The following is a 16,296-nucleotide window of genomic DNA, read 5'->3' as shown; positions in this document are numbered from 1 at the left end:
GCGCATCTGGACCCCTCAGCAGCCATGCGGCCCTCTCTGTCTGCATCACCCACAGGCTCAGAGGTTTTCAAATCATGGTGAAGCCTGGTAGACCCAAGGCTATGGATTCTGTTCCCGGTATCAAGCAACAACGAAAAATCCTGGTAAAATACACATATCACCACACTGGCCATTTTAACCATTTTGAGTTTTAATCTGCAGCACTGAATGCCACTGAATTGTACAACAGCCACCGTGCGTCTTGAGAACCTTTGCATCTCTCTGATGGGAGATTCTGTTCCTTCTTTGGGTCTCTGGACATGGCCATCCCTTCTCTCTCTGAACCCAAGGACTAGGGACATCCTATAGTTGGAACCAGATAGGATTTGCTATATTATCTGGCTATTTCTTTCACTGAGTGTCATACAAGTGAGGTGCACCCAGATGGCACCATGGGCCAGGGTGTCTCTTTTTCAAGGCAGAATAATATTTCATCGCATGGCCAGATCCCCCCACTTAGCCATACATTCGCAGATGGAGTTAGTCCTTTGCCGCCTTTTGCTATTGTGAATATGGGTACTGTGAACTTGGCTTATGAATCCTTCTAATCCTTTGGGGTGACATCTGGGTGTGGAATCGTTGGGTAAATGACAGCTCTATGTCTATTTTTAAAATGTATTTATCTAGTTTTATTAGGACACATTTGCAGTGCACAATAACTTCATTCCCTGTAGGGAGTTTATTCATGTACATAACACATTTCAATTATTTTTCTCTCCCCTTTTCTCCATCACCTTTTTATTTTTCCAGCATCGGGTTCATTTTCATTTACTTATTTATTTGGAGGCAGGGTCTTGCTATGCAGTCCAAGCTGGCCTTAAAATCACTATGTAGCCCAGCCTGGTCTTGGCCTTGTAGTGACCCTCCTGCCTCAGGCTCCTCAGTGCTGGGATTACAGGTCCTTTAACCCAGGCTGGCGACTCCATGTTTAATTCCTTGAGAAACCACCAAACTTTCCCACAGCAGCCACAGCGTGGGGCTCCTGGTGATGTGTTTGGTCGGCTGGTTTTTGTAGTGCTGGGGGTAGAATCCAGCATGAGGAAGTTAGCACTCTACCACCATACACCTCTGTACACCTCTTTCCTTCTCTCCTCCCTGGGCACTGCCCCCCCCCAACTTCCACTGTGTGCCACACGCCAGGAAGGGCCTCAGGTTTCTGCTCAAATCCTGCCCTCAAGGAGCCCCATTGCTGCCCAGCTGAGAGAGTCGAGCGGGTGATCGGGTGGTGATGCCCATGTGCATCCTCTTCCTGGACACCCGAGAGAGGCACCTGCCTGTGCACAGGAGCTGCAGCCCGGATACCTGGGTTGGGGGAATACGAGGTGGACAGCCAGGACTGTGACCCCCAAACATCAGCCGCTTTCAGCTGAGTTTAAATCACCCTTCCCTGCATCCACCCAAACATCCCCAGGGCCCCGGATCCCCACAGGGTGCCCAGAGCCCAGTAGCTCAGGTATGAAGTAACATCCCGGGGACTCACCAAGGGCACACCTTGTTGTTTGTCAATATGAGAGATGTGGACGGCCCGGTGGCCTACAAGAAGTGGCATCTCATTGGACTTTGTCAAGGGTCAGTGCCTTAGCTTGGACACAAGCCTTCAGGCCTGGCCCATGTCCTGTCTCCAGGGAACGTGTGATTCAAGAGAGCAGAGGGGACTTCCCTGAGGTCCCTATCCCAGCTGGCTGGGTCTGACTAAACAAGGTGCCTTGGGAACAAATGATGGACATTTGCTCCTCGAAGTTCTGGAGGTCAGAAACCCCAGGTCAGGAGGCAAGCGTGTCTGGGTTCTCCTGGGGAACCCCCTCTCGTGGTGGGGAGATTGAGTGAGGGCTCGGTGTCTCTTCCCATGAAGCCACTAACCCATGGCAGAGGCCGTGCCCTCATGACTTCTGCCAGACCCAGTCACGCCTCTAGACCCCAGTCACCCAGGACCATGCCTGGGGGCTTAATTCAACCCCCAAATCCCGAGCACCCCATTCAGCTCAGAATGTGTCTCAGAGCTGGGCATGGACTGGCCCGGGCAAGCATGGGGATCTTTTCCATCTCTCCCGTGTTGACTGAGCACCCACCCCATCTCTCAGAGTCATGGTGTAGACTAGGGGCCAGAGGGATGGCTGTGGGTTCAAATCCCAGCTCGGCACTTGCCAGCTCTACCCAGCCTTGGACCAGACTCAGCATCTCTGAGCCTCCACTTATTTCCCCCTTAGCAGCAATGACCATGTCCCACAGGGGGATAGAAGTAGGTGGTCTAAGTGTCCCGCACAGGACAGTTTCTTCCAGCCGTGTCACAGCCTTTGCTTCCAGAGCCCCATCGTTAAAATGGGGGCGGCATACACAGAGGCAGCCCCGGCTGGTGGGAGAGTGGAGGTGCGGGCTCTGTCCAGGTGGTCCTTGCCACTGCGTGTCCCTGCCTCCCCATGGGATGTGGCAGCTGGACACCAGAGGATGGGCATGGGCGCAGGAGTCTGCCTGCCTTCCTCCGCACCGCTGTGAGATGCATCGCAGTTCCCACACCACGCGGTTCAGCTGTGAAGTGCGCGGCCAGATGGCTCTCAGCCACTGCTGGGGCTATGTGACCTTCACTGGGGCCAGCTGTGGACCCCGTGATGGTCCCACAAAGCCTCTCAGACTTCCTTCCCCAGCTTCACCCACCTTGAAGCAATTTCTGTTGTTTTGAGCCACTCACTCTGAGGCTTTTGTCCTGACCGCCCCAGGAGATGGGCACAGGGACGTCCACGGAAAGCCCAGCACCCGCTCACGTCCAGCCTTCCAGCCTGGGCCCCTGCGTTTCCTCCTCCAGGCCACAGCGCCTCAGAAGCATGCCCCTGCCCCCCTGCCCGGGGAGACCCTGCTTCATTCTGCAGAAGCTGCCCACCTGGAAACGCTGGACGCTAGGTGAACCTACCTCCCGTTCTGGCGCCCGTCGGGGTGGAGACAGTGAGCCCCAGTTTTTCCGAGAAAGACGCTGAGCTCGTTTACAGGCACTCGTATTGTGCCCATTATTTACGGTCAGCTGTAGGAACATAACATTGCAGCTGCGTTGTTGGAAGGAAATTTTATTCCCATGGCTTCCAACCACACACAAATAAAAATAATAATTGAGTTAGTAGCTGAATATTGTCACAGTTCTGTAGATTATAAATTTTACCACTCTAATAACTGTGGAATACCAAGAGCCCATCGCCACAAATTACTGCTGGCTTCAAAACACAACTGGCCGTTGTATCCGTGGGGCGTGTTCTCCATCTGGAGAGTGTGCATAGGGGTGTACGAAGCTATAAACAACTGGGAAATATTCTTCCCGCAGGAGGATTAGTGGACTCCACTGTGACTCTGATGAAGACGCAGATTAAAAAACAAAGACAAAAACCAATTGTCTTTCTAGTTACTTTTTTAGGACATCCCACCACGTTGTTCGGGTTCAGCCTCCCAGGTGCTGGGTTACAGGCGTGCACCACCACACCTGAGATTTTTTCCTCCTGGTTCCAGAGAGGGCGTCTCACATCCTGGGCAAGCGCTCCATCCACCCCAGGCCCTGCAGTTCTGTTTTTGATTGTTTAGCTGCCAAGATGGTTCACTGCTACAACTGTAAGATGCTAAGACACGGAAAAAGCAGCAGGAAGGGAGGCCAAGGAAAAACAGGATGATAAAGGTGTAACCTTATCTGTGAGAAACCTGCAGCAGGGGCTGGATGTTTTCTTAGTGGGATCTACTTATACTAAAAATGCGATTGTTCCCTTACCTGAAATTCCCATCTAAGTAGGTGCCTTGGCTTTGTTTGTTTTATTAAATTTTCTGCTGGGTGTGGGGACACACACCTGTAATCTCCGCACGCTAGAAGGCTGAAGCAGGAGGATCACAAATTCAAGGTCAGCCTGGGCCACTTAGGTCCTTAGTGAAATCCTGTCTCAAAAAGTAAAAAAAGAGGCAGAGGCTGAAACTTGGTGAAGGGTCCTAGGTTCAGGCTCCAGTACCACAGACACAAAGTGCAGGGTGAGCGGGGAGTGCTTGGTATTTGGGTTTCATTCCCGTAGTGAGAGACCTGCCCCCAACAGTTCCCAAACCCGGTGCTGGGTTCCAGGAGCACACTATCCACGGACGACGCCGAAGCTGAGATCCCACACATTTCTCCCAGGTCAGGAAATAACGTTTTCCTTCCAATTTGTTTTCCAACCATTTACAAATCGTTCTTTGTGGGCCTCATTGGCACAGGTAGCAGGCCGGGTTTGGGCTGTATGCCACCCACCCCTTGCAGGCTGCCCAGGCCTCCCCAGAAGCAGCTCACCCCTGACGGTGAGCACCTGGCATGTACCTCAACGCAAAGGCCCGAGGTCCAATCCCTGGCACAGAAAAAAAAAGCCCCCAGAAGTGACCTCTGAAGATAGACAGTGGGACCCTGGGGGACATCTGGTGATAAAGCAGTCAGCTCTCAAGTTTGCTAGCATTTAGTTTCTCTGTGTCCCTGCCTGCATTAGTTAGCGCTCTATTACTTTGAGACAGGGCTTGCTGTGTAGTTCAGGCAGGCCTGAACTCCCTGTGTAGCCCAGCTCACAGCGATCCTCCTGCCTCAGCCTCCTGAGTCCTGGGATGACAGGTGTTCGCCACCTGTCAGAGGGGAAACTCCACTGCTGTGAAAATCACTGGGATAATGGGCTTGCAGAGCAAACTGGTTTATTTCGGCCCACAGATTTACAGCACTCTGTTGTGGAAAGCTGCTCTCAACTCTACCAGGATACAAGAGAGAAAGGCAGTAGGGGGAGCCTACTGTCCCCTTTGAGGAGATGCCCCATGACTGGACCTCCCACCTTTTCAGCTGGGTACCCAAGCTAGGGACTCCCCAGAAGCAGACGAGCACTCTGGGGTGCTCCGCAGCATTGGCGGACTAAGAGGTATGCTGCAAGCAGGGATTCACACCCACATTCACTTCAGCCTTGCAGCTGTGACAGGAAGGGGGCGGCATGGTGACCACGCTGGACAGAGAAGCATGGACGTAGGGAGCCAAGGGCTCAGATTCTTCCCCCAGGACTCGAGGGAGGCTACGCAGAGGGCAGTAGCTGCAGCGTCCCATGCACTTAATGTTAACTGTGCAGGTGGCCTGGTATCCCGCCACCCCTACCCCATCCCTGGTCACCCGAGGGGGTCAGCCGCAGGGCCCTTAGAATGAGCAGTTTTGATCACCACTAACTGGGACACTCATTCTTCCACTGCTGCCAGAAAAGCCACCTGCAGAGCTGGACCGGGTCAAGGACAGGATGGAGTCAGGAGAGGGAACTTCCAGGGTAAGTTTGAGCCCAGGAGGCCCCACGGGTGAGGTCATCCCTGTCACCACGAAGCAGGTGTTGTTGCCTTTGGTGGTGGCCGTGGGTTCTGCACTGAAGGGCCTCGGTGAGCCGAGCAAACCCGCACTGCACAGCGCCCAGAGCCCTCCCGCCTGTCCCCATTTCAGAGGGCAGCAGGCTCCTGGCCCTAAACACAAACATGCAGGTCTCTGCTTTTCCTTCATGCAAGTAAGAGGGAGGTGACGGTATCCGAAAAGTACACCCCGAGCCAGCTGCTTCTCAGCACCTCCACTGGCCCCTGAGTCAAAGCCGCTTCTGCCTGGGGACTCAGTCCGGCTCCGTGCTCTCCTGGCTCCCACCACGACCCCCGCTCTGCCGCCCGGGCTCTCTCTACCCCATCTCCCATGCTCCTCCCACTGTCTTCCCTTCCCCTCCGCTGGAATGCACAAGAAGTTTCTGGAATATTCACTCTGCCAGTCTCCAGAGAGGCCCGGCCCTTCTCCCCAGGACTCTGCCCTGACCACTCTTGTTTCCTCCTTTCTTCCTCCTCCCCAGGAGTCTTTGCTCTGTCGCTAGGAGCTTTAGCCCCACGGGATGGGCACTTTGTCCTGCTGGGTCAGCAGGCCCACCAAAGGCTCCAGCAGAATCTTTGCCAACTAAACACAGGAACACGGATGGGTGACAAGGAGCTGGTTGCTTTGGTATTAGCAATGCCAGCATCCAGGTGTGGCTCTCACCGCCTACACTACAACTGGAGCCACCCAAAGGGGGTACATCCCCTTGCCTACCCCACCCCACCCCACCCCACCCCCAGGGATGGTCCTGGCACACCTGAGTCCACCTCCCTCCTCAGCCCTCGTCCCCATTGGTGCTGCTGGGGATTGCAGGCTTGGAGCCACCAGCCCCCTGGTTGGGGCGGGTCTCATCAGCATGTGATTTTCATGATGGTTGTGCATAAAGACCTTTCCAATTTGTTCCAAAGTTTCACCTGCGACCTCTCCACCCACTCCTTTTGCTGCAGGGAACGAGGGGAGACAAAAATCAGACAAGGCTGTTTCTGCATCCCTAGTCTGAGTGTCTGGAGCCAGGAGGTCTCTTGGGAGACTTCGCCGTGGGCTTGGAAGTGGAGTACAGGGGTGATGGTGCCTGAGTAGGGCAAAACTGATGTCATCCTTGGGGACCTGGGAGACTGGCTGAGATAGGGCAAGAATGGAGCTCTGGGCACAGAGAGTGGGGCAGGGTGTCACAGTCAGGGGCTGTAAGGAGAACAATTAGAATCAGGACACAGAATTTATAATATTATTTTATGATGGTCACCCAGAGTTAAACACAAGGAAGTGCAGGAAATCTGTCCACAACACTAAAGACTCAGAATATTCAGCCAAAGACCTGGATCCCACAGCAATGTCCTGCATGAGTCCAGCTGAAGACCCAGAGTTCATGACAATACCTCCCACGAGCCCAACTGGAGGTCGAGAGCCCACGACAAGGACTCACACCAGTCTGTTTTACGGATTCCCTGCTGGGAAGGCCCAGAGGTCAGCGGTGGAAGCTAGAAAGTCTGTGCCAGCGGGGTGAAGGAGCTGTGCCAGTAGGTTTAGGATTCTCCACTGGAGCCAAGAAACAACACTCAAAAACCAGAGCTGCCCTGAAAAGTACCACAGCCATCCTCAGTGACACGGAGGTCCTGAGCTCCTCCGATGGTAGTAAGAACAGTTGAGTACATGTCAGGAAGCCAGCGTAACAAGATTAAACAGCATACCGTCTTCCCCTCCAGAGCCAGGAAGTGATGCTTGATGAAAGAAAGGACCAGAGCTCCCCTAAAGTGAACCTCAGCTGCCCTCACCAACCAGGTCCCGAGCTCCTCCAATGACAATGGTCGAACTCACGCTGGGGAAGCCAGTCATGACCCAGGAGAACCAAGGGCTCAAACAGCAACACTTAGAGAAACCCACAATGCCTCTCCCGTCTTCTCCACATCTCTATTTATGCCGGCAACTTTCCTCAGGTGGGCCGTCTACGCTCAGCACCGTGCTGACTTAATTCAGCTGGTGTTCAGCTGACCAGCAGTTTTAACCCATATCACAGGGTCTGGTTCCCAGCTGTGTTCCTCACTGTTTTGCAAAAGGCTGGTCACCTGCAGCCACAGCACCCATCCTACCCAGCCACTTCCCCGGCCCAGGCCTCTGCTCCCTGCACCTCAGTGACTGTGGAAGGGGACAAGCACTACCCGCAGCCTGAGCAGGCCCTGCACTCGGAGCAGAGTGAGATGGAGCTGGAGAGAAAGACAGATGTCACTGTCATGGAGGTGAAGGCTGGTTCTGCAGCCCTGGACCCGTGCCCGGGAAGAGTGCACCCCCTCATGCCAGCCAGCAGACCCTCTGAAAGGGGTCTCCTCAGGGTGCCTGGGCCACCCAGGGCATGGCAGCAGCTCCAGTGAGCAGGGCCAGTGGGCCTGCAGGACACGCAGTGTGCACAGCCAGGAAGGTGTATGGGCTGGCAGCCAGGTTGGGAGGGGTCTTCGTGTGCCGCCCCAAAGCAGGCTGTGTCCCCCCTGCTTGGAGACACTGGCCTGTGACCCTCTTCCCAGTTGTCACTAGGAGAAACTGCAGTGGCTCTGTGCCTTCCGGGCTGAGTCCTGCGGCCCTGAGGAGAGTCAAGGCCCAATCTGCAGGGGAAGGGGCACAAGGGGCAGAGCCAGGGATAGAAGAGGAGGCAGGGAGCCAGCGGGCGGGAGGCCCAGGGGGCTGGGCTGCCTGCAGGCAGAAGCTGGCACCTGGGGCAGCGCCTCCCCCACCCCTTACCCCGGCTTTACTGGAAGCGAGGAAACCTCCTGGGGTCTTGCAGAGCCGCCTGCTGGGAAGTCCCTTCCCGGGGGCCCTCCACTGACCCACACGCACAGCTGTGCCCGCAGCCCCAGCCTGGGCCCCCACGCAGCGCCCCACCCAGGTGGTCTCCTGGCCCAAGGAAGGGGTAGCAAGGGGTGGCAGTGCCTGCCGGCTGGCTCTGCCCCCTGCCTCAGGGCCTCTGCCTAAGGGTTTCCTGGGGGGAGGGTGCCTAACAGGCCCACACCCAAAGGCATGTGAGGGGTATTGGGGGGGGACTTCCCTCTCCACCCTCTTCCTAGAAGGGAGGAAGCTTATTTAAAGGTGCTGCAGCAGCCCTTTTGGGCTCGAAGCTCCCCCTTCCATGAAGCCACCAGCCCAGGTGGCCCATCCCCCGGAGCCATGTGGACTCAGGCTTCTCCTCACACCAGTGATCTGGGGCACTGGAAGGGTGCAGGCTTGCCCAGGCAGTGACCATGTGGCCCTGCAGGTGCCTCTGGACACATCACCCTTTCCCTCTGGGCGCTGCTGTCAGGAGGGGATGGGACCAGACTGGGAGAGCCCAGCAGGCAGCCAGCACCCATGGGCACACCAAACTGGCCCCAGGCTGGAACAGGATCCCCACAGAGCTGGCTGGGTCCCCTTGTTTAGGATGTCAGGCTGAGAACCAACAACCTTGGGTCCCCAGGGTGAGCTCCTGTCTAATGAACTGCTGTGGACACAACAAAGACCCACAGAGGGTCAGTGGAGGTACCTGCAGGCCACACCACTGTGTCTACTCAGTCACACGGTCACTCATTCAGCACCTGGGGAGCATCCACAGCACTGCTGAGGCCTTGATGGAATGGAGGGGAGCCCAGAGGCAGCCAGGGCACGCTTCAGCTAGGGGAGGAGGGGCCCAGAGGGGGACTGAGGCAAGGCCAGCTAGCACGGGCTGTGACTTAGGGCCAGGCACTGAAAATTAGGAGGTGGACACCGTTGGCTTTGCTCGTGCTGGAGTACATGGCCGGGCAGACAGACCCATTACAAGACCCAGGGCGAGGGCCGGATGCTGGGGACTGGGGACAGAAAGGGACAACGACACTGTTCAGAGAGCTGGGAAGACCCAGCCCTCTCCTTATGAGCAACACACCCCACCCCGCCAGCCCTGTGGTCAGGGGCGGGCAGTGGGCCCTGGGCCCCGGCCATGGGATTGTCGTGTGCTCCCTCTCAGGCCACAACTGGCCTGTGGGTGCCCGTGTTCTCCACCTGCACTGGACAATAACAGGGCAGGTAAGGAGCAGCTGGTGAGGTGCTGAGCCCAGGGTGGGAGCTCGGAAATGCTGACTAAAGAAAGAGAAGAGAGAGAAAAGGGAGAGGGAGGGGGACAGGGAGGAAGGGAAGAGTGGAGGGAGCAACGGAGAGAGAGGAGATGGGAAAGAAGGAGGAAGGGAGGGAGGGAGGGAAGAAACGGACATATTTATTACCTTGGTCCCTCACCCTTTAGCCCCACTGTGCCTCCCACAAGCACACCCCCACCTAGGGCCTCGTCCTCTTCCTGCACCCCCATACCTGCTCACTCATATCATGTTAATTACATCTGCAAAGGCCTTTTTCTCTTAAAAAAAATCCTCATTTGCAGTTTCTAGTGTCTGGGATCTGAACATGTCTGTGTTAGTTAAGAGTCACTGGAACGAAATGCCTGCGACAATGCAAACAGGCTTGCAAAGGACTTGCAAAGAGAAAAGGTTTCTGTTGGCTCCCAGTTTTGCAAGTTCTAGTCCATGATTGTTGGTGCCATTGTTTTGGGGCCTGTGGGAGGCATCCTCCCAGCAGCCACTTAAGTTCCCGTGGGCCCTTGGTCCTCCTGGGGTTTCTGGAGCATGTAGGACACAAGGAATGGAAGAGTGTGGAAGATGTGGCTGGGTTACCGGGTGGAAGTGTCCAAGCTGCATCAGGGGACTGTGACTGCCCACCCATGTCCACAGTTCTCCAAAAGGTAGGGAGGGGCAGGGCTGCCCAGCAGGGATTGGGTCCCAGCCCCTCCACAGTAGGGTGTGGCCCTGGCTTAATTCCCCTGTGGGATGTGACCAGAAAGTTCCATCCTGGCTGTCAGTTCCTGCAAGTGCTCCTCAGGGTGACTTTCTCCTTCCTGAGGGCCGAGGTGGCGACCAGAGGAGGGACCTTGAGACTCCAGGCAGAGCCGCCATCACCTGGTCCCTGCCCCCACCCGGGGCTGTGACAGAAGAGAAATCATTTTCTCACAAACCACAGCTACCGCTGCCAGCTGCTAACCCTACCCTAACTAGTACCAGTTACGAGAAACAGAAACCCGTCCAGATCAGCTGAGGTCAAAAGGAGACTCACATGCAAATCAAAACCACAACAAGACACCACACCACGTCACACCCATGGGGACAGCTGTCACTAAAAAGAAAAACCAAAACAACTACAAAAAACAAGAAGTGCTGGTGAGGATGTGGAGAAATCCGAGCCCTCTCGTTCTCGCCGTGGGTGAGAGAAATGCTGTCCCTGGGGTGGACAGTGAGGAATTTCCTCTACAAACCACCGCACAGCCACCAGTAGATACAGCAGTGCCACCTCGGCTGCACACCAGAAAGACTAAAGGCAGGGCCTCTAAGAGACAGGTGCACGCCCACGTCATGGAACACTGTGCCCCTAATGGTGGAAGCCACCAGAGTCTGCAGGGGGGGGAATTCGTAAAATGTGGCCATCCCTGCCGTGGAATTGGATAGAGAGTTCAAGAAGAAGGGAATGTTGACATGCAGTGTAACACAGGAATCCTCGACTCTTGAAAATAAGTCTGTTGCAGCCAGGCACGGTGGTGCATACCTGCAAATCCCAGCACTCAGGGAAGCTGAGGCAGAAACATCACAAATTTGAGGCAGGCATGGACAACCTGGCGACTTGGTGAGATTCTGCCTCCAAAGTTAGAAAGAAAACCAAAGGGGCGGGGGATGCGGGTCAGTGTGCAAGTCCTGGGTTCAGTCCCCAGTACTGCACAAAAGCAGGGAAGGAGAGAGGGAGAGAGGAACAAAAGAGTGAGAGAGCAAGGTATGAGGAAGGAGAGGGACTGTGAGAGAGGAAGGAGGAGGAGGGAAAGAGGAAAGGAGGAGGAGAAAGGGAAAAGAGAGGATGAAAGAAAGAACAGAGAAAAAAAGACGAGAGAGAGAGAAAAGCAAGCTAGTTGCTACAGGAAAAAAGCTGTCTAATTCCTCTTCTAAGAGGTCCTCTGCTAATCAGCCTCAGACAGGAAGAAGGGTGCAGAGGCCTGGGGGCTGCACTAAGAGGAGACAGAGTTGCAGTGGGAAGACTAAAAAGCTTGGGAACCCAGGTGTGGTGGTGCACAACTGTAATCCTAGCACTGGGAGGCTGAGGCAGGCGGATCAGTCAGTTCGTGGCCCAGCCTGGGCTCAAAATGACCACAGGCACACACATACACAAAGAATAAAAAAATGCACAAACGTTCAGGGGCCGGATGCCGTGCTGGTTGCACAACAGTGTGAGTTACTCGCTGCCACTGAATGGCACAGTTGAAAATTGGTTAGAGTGGGAAATTTCATTATGCACATTTCGCCGCAATAGGACAAGTTTAACAAATACTTTACCAAGAAAAAAAGAGATAGATCACACCAATGCAGGGAAATGTTAATAACTGTAAAATCGGATGATGTTCTATGGGATTCATTAAGTGCTTTGCCAATTTGGAAAACTATTTTCCAAGAGGCAGAGGTAGGAGGATGGCAAGTTCGAGGGCAGTCGAGCTATGTGGCAAGACCCTGTCTCAAAAAACAGTTTCTGGCTTTTTTTAAAGAGCAAAATATATTTATTGAGAGAAAGAAAGCTACTGTCTGGGAGACACCGGTGGGGGGCGGGGGGGGGGGACAAACAGTTTTTAAAAGCAGGACACAATTTGAGCCCAGTCTGGTGCCATTTAGCAAGACCTTATTTCAAAATACAATTTAGAAAAAATTTTAAAAGGCTAGGAAAAGAGCTCAGTGTGAAGACCCTGGCTCAATCGCCAGCGAGGGGGGATGTTAGATTGAATCCTGCTTGTTCACACCTTTGTAGTGAAATCATGCATCCGTGTCCTTGACGAAGAGCATAATCACGTGACTTGACTTGCTTTGACCAGGAGGATGTCTTCGGATGTGGAGGTGTGAAATGTACTTTGCCACAATGAACCTGCTCTCTCTTGCTGTTCAAATGGCCCATGACAGGGCTTGCAGAAGTGGCTCAGTGGTACAGCACTTGCCTGGTATGCACGAGTCCCTGGATTCCATCTTTAGTACTGAACAGTAAAAACATCCCATGAAAGGAATAGTCTGCTGGTCCAAGGGAGATGAGAAACATGTGGAACAAACCTGGCCCAATTTATAGCCCAGCATCAAGGCCAGCTAATCCCAGCTTTCATCTGCCAAACCACAGGAGAACCAAAGAGATGTGAACAAAAATAAAATGTTTACTGCTGAGTGCTACTAAAATCATGGGACTACTTGTTACTCAGCCTACCTGACAATAACAAACTGATAGTTGGAATCCAAATGAAGCCTTTTGTCAGTACTTTAATTGACAGAGGAATCCTAGTTAATTCAGGCCCAGAAAAGAATTTGCTTCTCTATTGATATAGGACAGAAGAGCCTGCCCGACACAACACAGCTGGACATGCATTGGTCTTTATTTGGTTGGTTGATTTTTTTTTTTTTCTAGCTATGTGCTCCAGACTGGCCTCGAACTCAATATGTAGATCAGGCTGACCTTGAAACCATGGTGCTCCTCCTGCCTCAGTCCTGTGCCACCACACCTGGATTACTCTCACTATTTGACCCTGCCACAGTCCCTGGAAGCAATCCTAAATTACTTTATTTCCTCACAGTGCTGGAGACTCTACAGAGTTCTCACTCTAACCACACACTGTACCACTGAGCTCCACCCCAGCCTCTAAATTATTTTTGACTTAGCATCTTAGCACCAAGATTTGAAGACCCGGGTAGAAACATTTGATGATCACTGTGGTGGATCGATAACTGGTAAATTTCACAATGGTAATGCATAGTGGTGGTCAACTTGTAGCACCAGCTGAACGGAATCAGCCTGGTGCTCATCTGAGGACTAGTGCCAAGATAGAAAGGAGACCTGAAGAGGAAGAAGAGGACTTGGTTCTCCTGGTACTGTTTTCCTGTTGCTGTGGATTCTCCTGGAGGAGCTCACTGAGCTTTTTTTCCTGATGCGAACTGGGCTGTTCTCATCATCAGAGGAGCTCAGGATCTTCTTATTGGTAAGAATGACTGCAGTCCACTTTGGGGGAGCCCTGGTCTTTACTCTGAGCATCACTTCCTGGCTCTGGAGGGGAAGATGGTGTGCTGTTCCGTCTCCTGGAGAAGCTTCTGGTGCCGGCTTCCTGGTATGAACTCAGCTGTTCTCATCATCAGAGGAGCTCAGGACCTTGTTGTCACTGAGGATGGCTGTGGTGCTTTTCGGGAAATCTCTGATCCTTATTTTGAGCATCACTTCCTGGCTCCAGTGCAGAACCCTCAGCCTGCTGGCACAGATCCCTCACCCCGCTGGCACAGACTTTCTAGCTTCCACCGCTGACCTTTGGGCCTTCCCATCACGGATCCATGAAACAGACCTGCATGAGTCATTGTCATGGGCTCTGGGCCTCCAGGTGGACCTGTGGGGGTGCATTGTCCTGGGCTCTAGGTCTTCAGCGGGACGCATGCATGATATTTCCATGGGACCCAGGCCCTCAGTTGGATTCTTTGGGGTCCTCAGTGTGTGGACGGATTTCCTGCACTTTTTGTGTTTGACTCCTTCAGTGACTATTATAATAATTGCATAAATTATGTGTTCTGTGTTAAACTCTTTTCCTTGCAAACCCCTGACTATACTAGTCACCTTGCCCACATGTTGGGAGGGGAAAGAAGGAGGAGCCTGCCCACCATGACCATTAAACTTCATTGCCAACTTGACTGGGTTAAGAGACTCTAGGAGAGGTGACAACCACAGGGGTGCCATTCTTGTTTGTGGATTGACCCACTGATATTCATGTCTGACTGTGCTGTCAGGAGGTGGGGACCCTCAAGAGGAGGAGGGACATGGGCTGCATAGGGAGGGTGTGTCTCTTGTGGGCACTCTTCCCCTGGGCTTTCCTTCCTGGCTGCCATGAAGTGGGCAGCTTTGCTTCACCAACCCTTACACCATGATGCTACTGTCTTGCAGCCAACCATGGACTGAACCCTCGGAAACTTTCATCCAGGATAAATTTCTCCTCTTTCAGTTGTAGGTGTCAGGTGTTTGGCTCCAGCAACAGGAAAGCTGGCTAGTACACCACTCAATTCCTCCAAAGTAGAGAGGACACAGGGACACCAAGTTCCCAAACCCAAATGTCCACCACTGGCAGGAACCCAGCAAGCGGCTGAGGACAAGACTCATCCCGTCTGTGCACTCAGCATGGTTCCCTGGGCCTAGCTTGGCCTCCTGGAGGGAGATTGGCCTCTCTTCCTCAGTTCCACCTCTGATATCTGAAGCTGGACAAGGTCCAGCAAGGAAGGTCCCATTGGCCCCAGGTATCTGACTGTGCAGTGTGAAGAACTGGTCTCAGGCTGAGGAAGAGGATGATGAGGAGGAAGAGACAGCAGAAAGTAGCTGCCCTCCATCTGTGGCCACCTGGAATCTGGCAGCTGTGGCTACCCTCTTCCTCTGACATTCTCTGACTTGGTGACGCTAGGTAGTCAACCGGCTAAGTCAAAGAGCTGAATGCCAGCTGCAGTCACCCTGCCCAGAGGACCTAGTGGATGGCTGCAGGTGGCCCAGAAGGCCTGCAGTGGGGAAGAGAGCCGAGCATCACCCTCAGGAACCTCAGACTGGGGGAGATGACGGAGGGATAAATCTACAGAGCCAACTTGGCTCTCCTCTGCCCTTTGCTGGTGCCCATGTTGAGCCCAACAGAAGACGGAACACAGGGTGCCCACTGACCTGGCTGCATGGGGTGGGTGGGCTTTCCCAAGCCAAGGGTAGAGGATGAGTTGGAAAGATGACAGCCTGGGGTACCCTAGCTCCCCTGGAGGGCTCGAATCAAATCACCATGTGTTACGGGTGATGCCTATCTCACCCTTCTGTCCTCTGACCCCAGATCCAGGAGTCACACAGCTCCACTCTATTCCAGCTCCCTTCCCTCCACACAGCCATCACAGCTTCTCCGTGTAGGAATACAGTGGCCTCAGCCAGGTCTTGTCCCAGCTCCTCTGAGGCAATGGTCCCCAACCGGCTCCCCGCTCAGTCTCCCCTCCCAGCCCAGCACCTACAGCTGCAGGCTGGCAGCGATGGCCCAGATCTTGTTGTGCCCACTGGCATTGCCCAGTGTAGCCTGAGCCTTCCATGGGTATCTGCATCTCAGCCCTGGACATTCACAGTGCAGTGCCTGTGGCTGGCAGGTGCCTCTGAGCAGGATGGAAAGGGTGTGTTGGTCCAGCTTAGCCACTCATCCACCTGCTCATTCGTGCATGCATTCAACCAAACATCTTGCCTGGCACTGCCCTAAGGGTCTGTGGACTCCATTTGTGAAGGTGCACACACCCTGACTTCACCAGGTCTACGGAGGTTGCTGGAGCTGGTTACTAGGGAGAAAGAGCTACAGGATGGTACAGTAGTGACTCTCCTCTGGCCTGTCCTTTAGTGCTTCCCAGCCAGCTGGCCAGCCCTGTCCATGCCAGCAGAGCCCCCGAGTGAGCATGTTTACTCCTGGCCCCTGGCCCCAGGGGAGGGTGTCTTGCTATTTGTCTGCCCTAGTCTCTGAAAAGGGACTCACAGCAGTAATGGGCTGGGTTGAAGGAGTTCGGGGCCAACTCAGCAGGCCTCTCTGGGGGGCCAGGACCTTGATCAGAGCCTCGTGGGACAGAGGGACAGAACTTAAAATAGTGAGATGGGCCTTCTCCCCACGAGGGAGAGTCGTACCAGAAGTTGGGGCAGAACTCTCTCAGTGAGTCAGGGTGGGGCTCAGCTGCCAGGCCTCTCCTGGGGCACACAGGGCCAGGCCCCTGGCAAGGGCTGAGCCCCTCATCACTCTATGGGAACCCTGAGTGTGAATGAAATGTCCAGTTGTACTCTAGCTGGGCTCCACACAGGCTGCAGCTGAGTCCCCCCTTTATCAT

At 54.1% G+C, this 16,296-nt stretch overlaps 1 long non-coding RNA gene across 1 annotated transcript; it reads right to left on the bottom strand.

Annotated features, from left to right (window-relative positions):
• Positions 1 to 319: 319 nt before the first annotated feature.
• Positions 320 to 8,300, bottom strand: LOC134474328 (uncharacterized). Its single transcript, XR_010045116.1, has 4 exons — positions 7,081 to 8,300; positions 3,858 to 3,942; positions 2,945 to 3,052; positions 320 to 1,056 (listed from the first exon to the last, which is right to left on the bottom strand). It is a non-coding gene; the product is annotated as an uncharacterized LOC134474328 (long non-coding RNA).
• Between the last annotated feature and the right edge of the window lie 7,996 nt (positions 8,301 to 16,296).

This window comes from Cavia porcellus, unplaced genomic scaffold (genome assembly GCF_034190915.1).
Source record: "Cavia porcellus strain 051 isolate PalLab524CR breed Dunkin Hartley unplaced genomic scaffold, mCavPor4.1 scaffold_32, whole genome shotgun sequence".
In the NCBI taxonomy this organism is placed as follows: Eukaryota; Metazoa; Chordata; class Mammalia; order Rodentia; family Caviidae; genus Cavia; species Cavia porcellus.
This window is presented reverse-complemented; position numbering and strand designations above follow the sequence as displayed.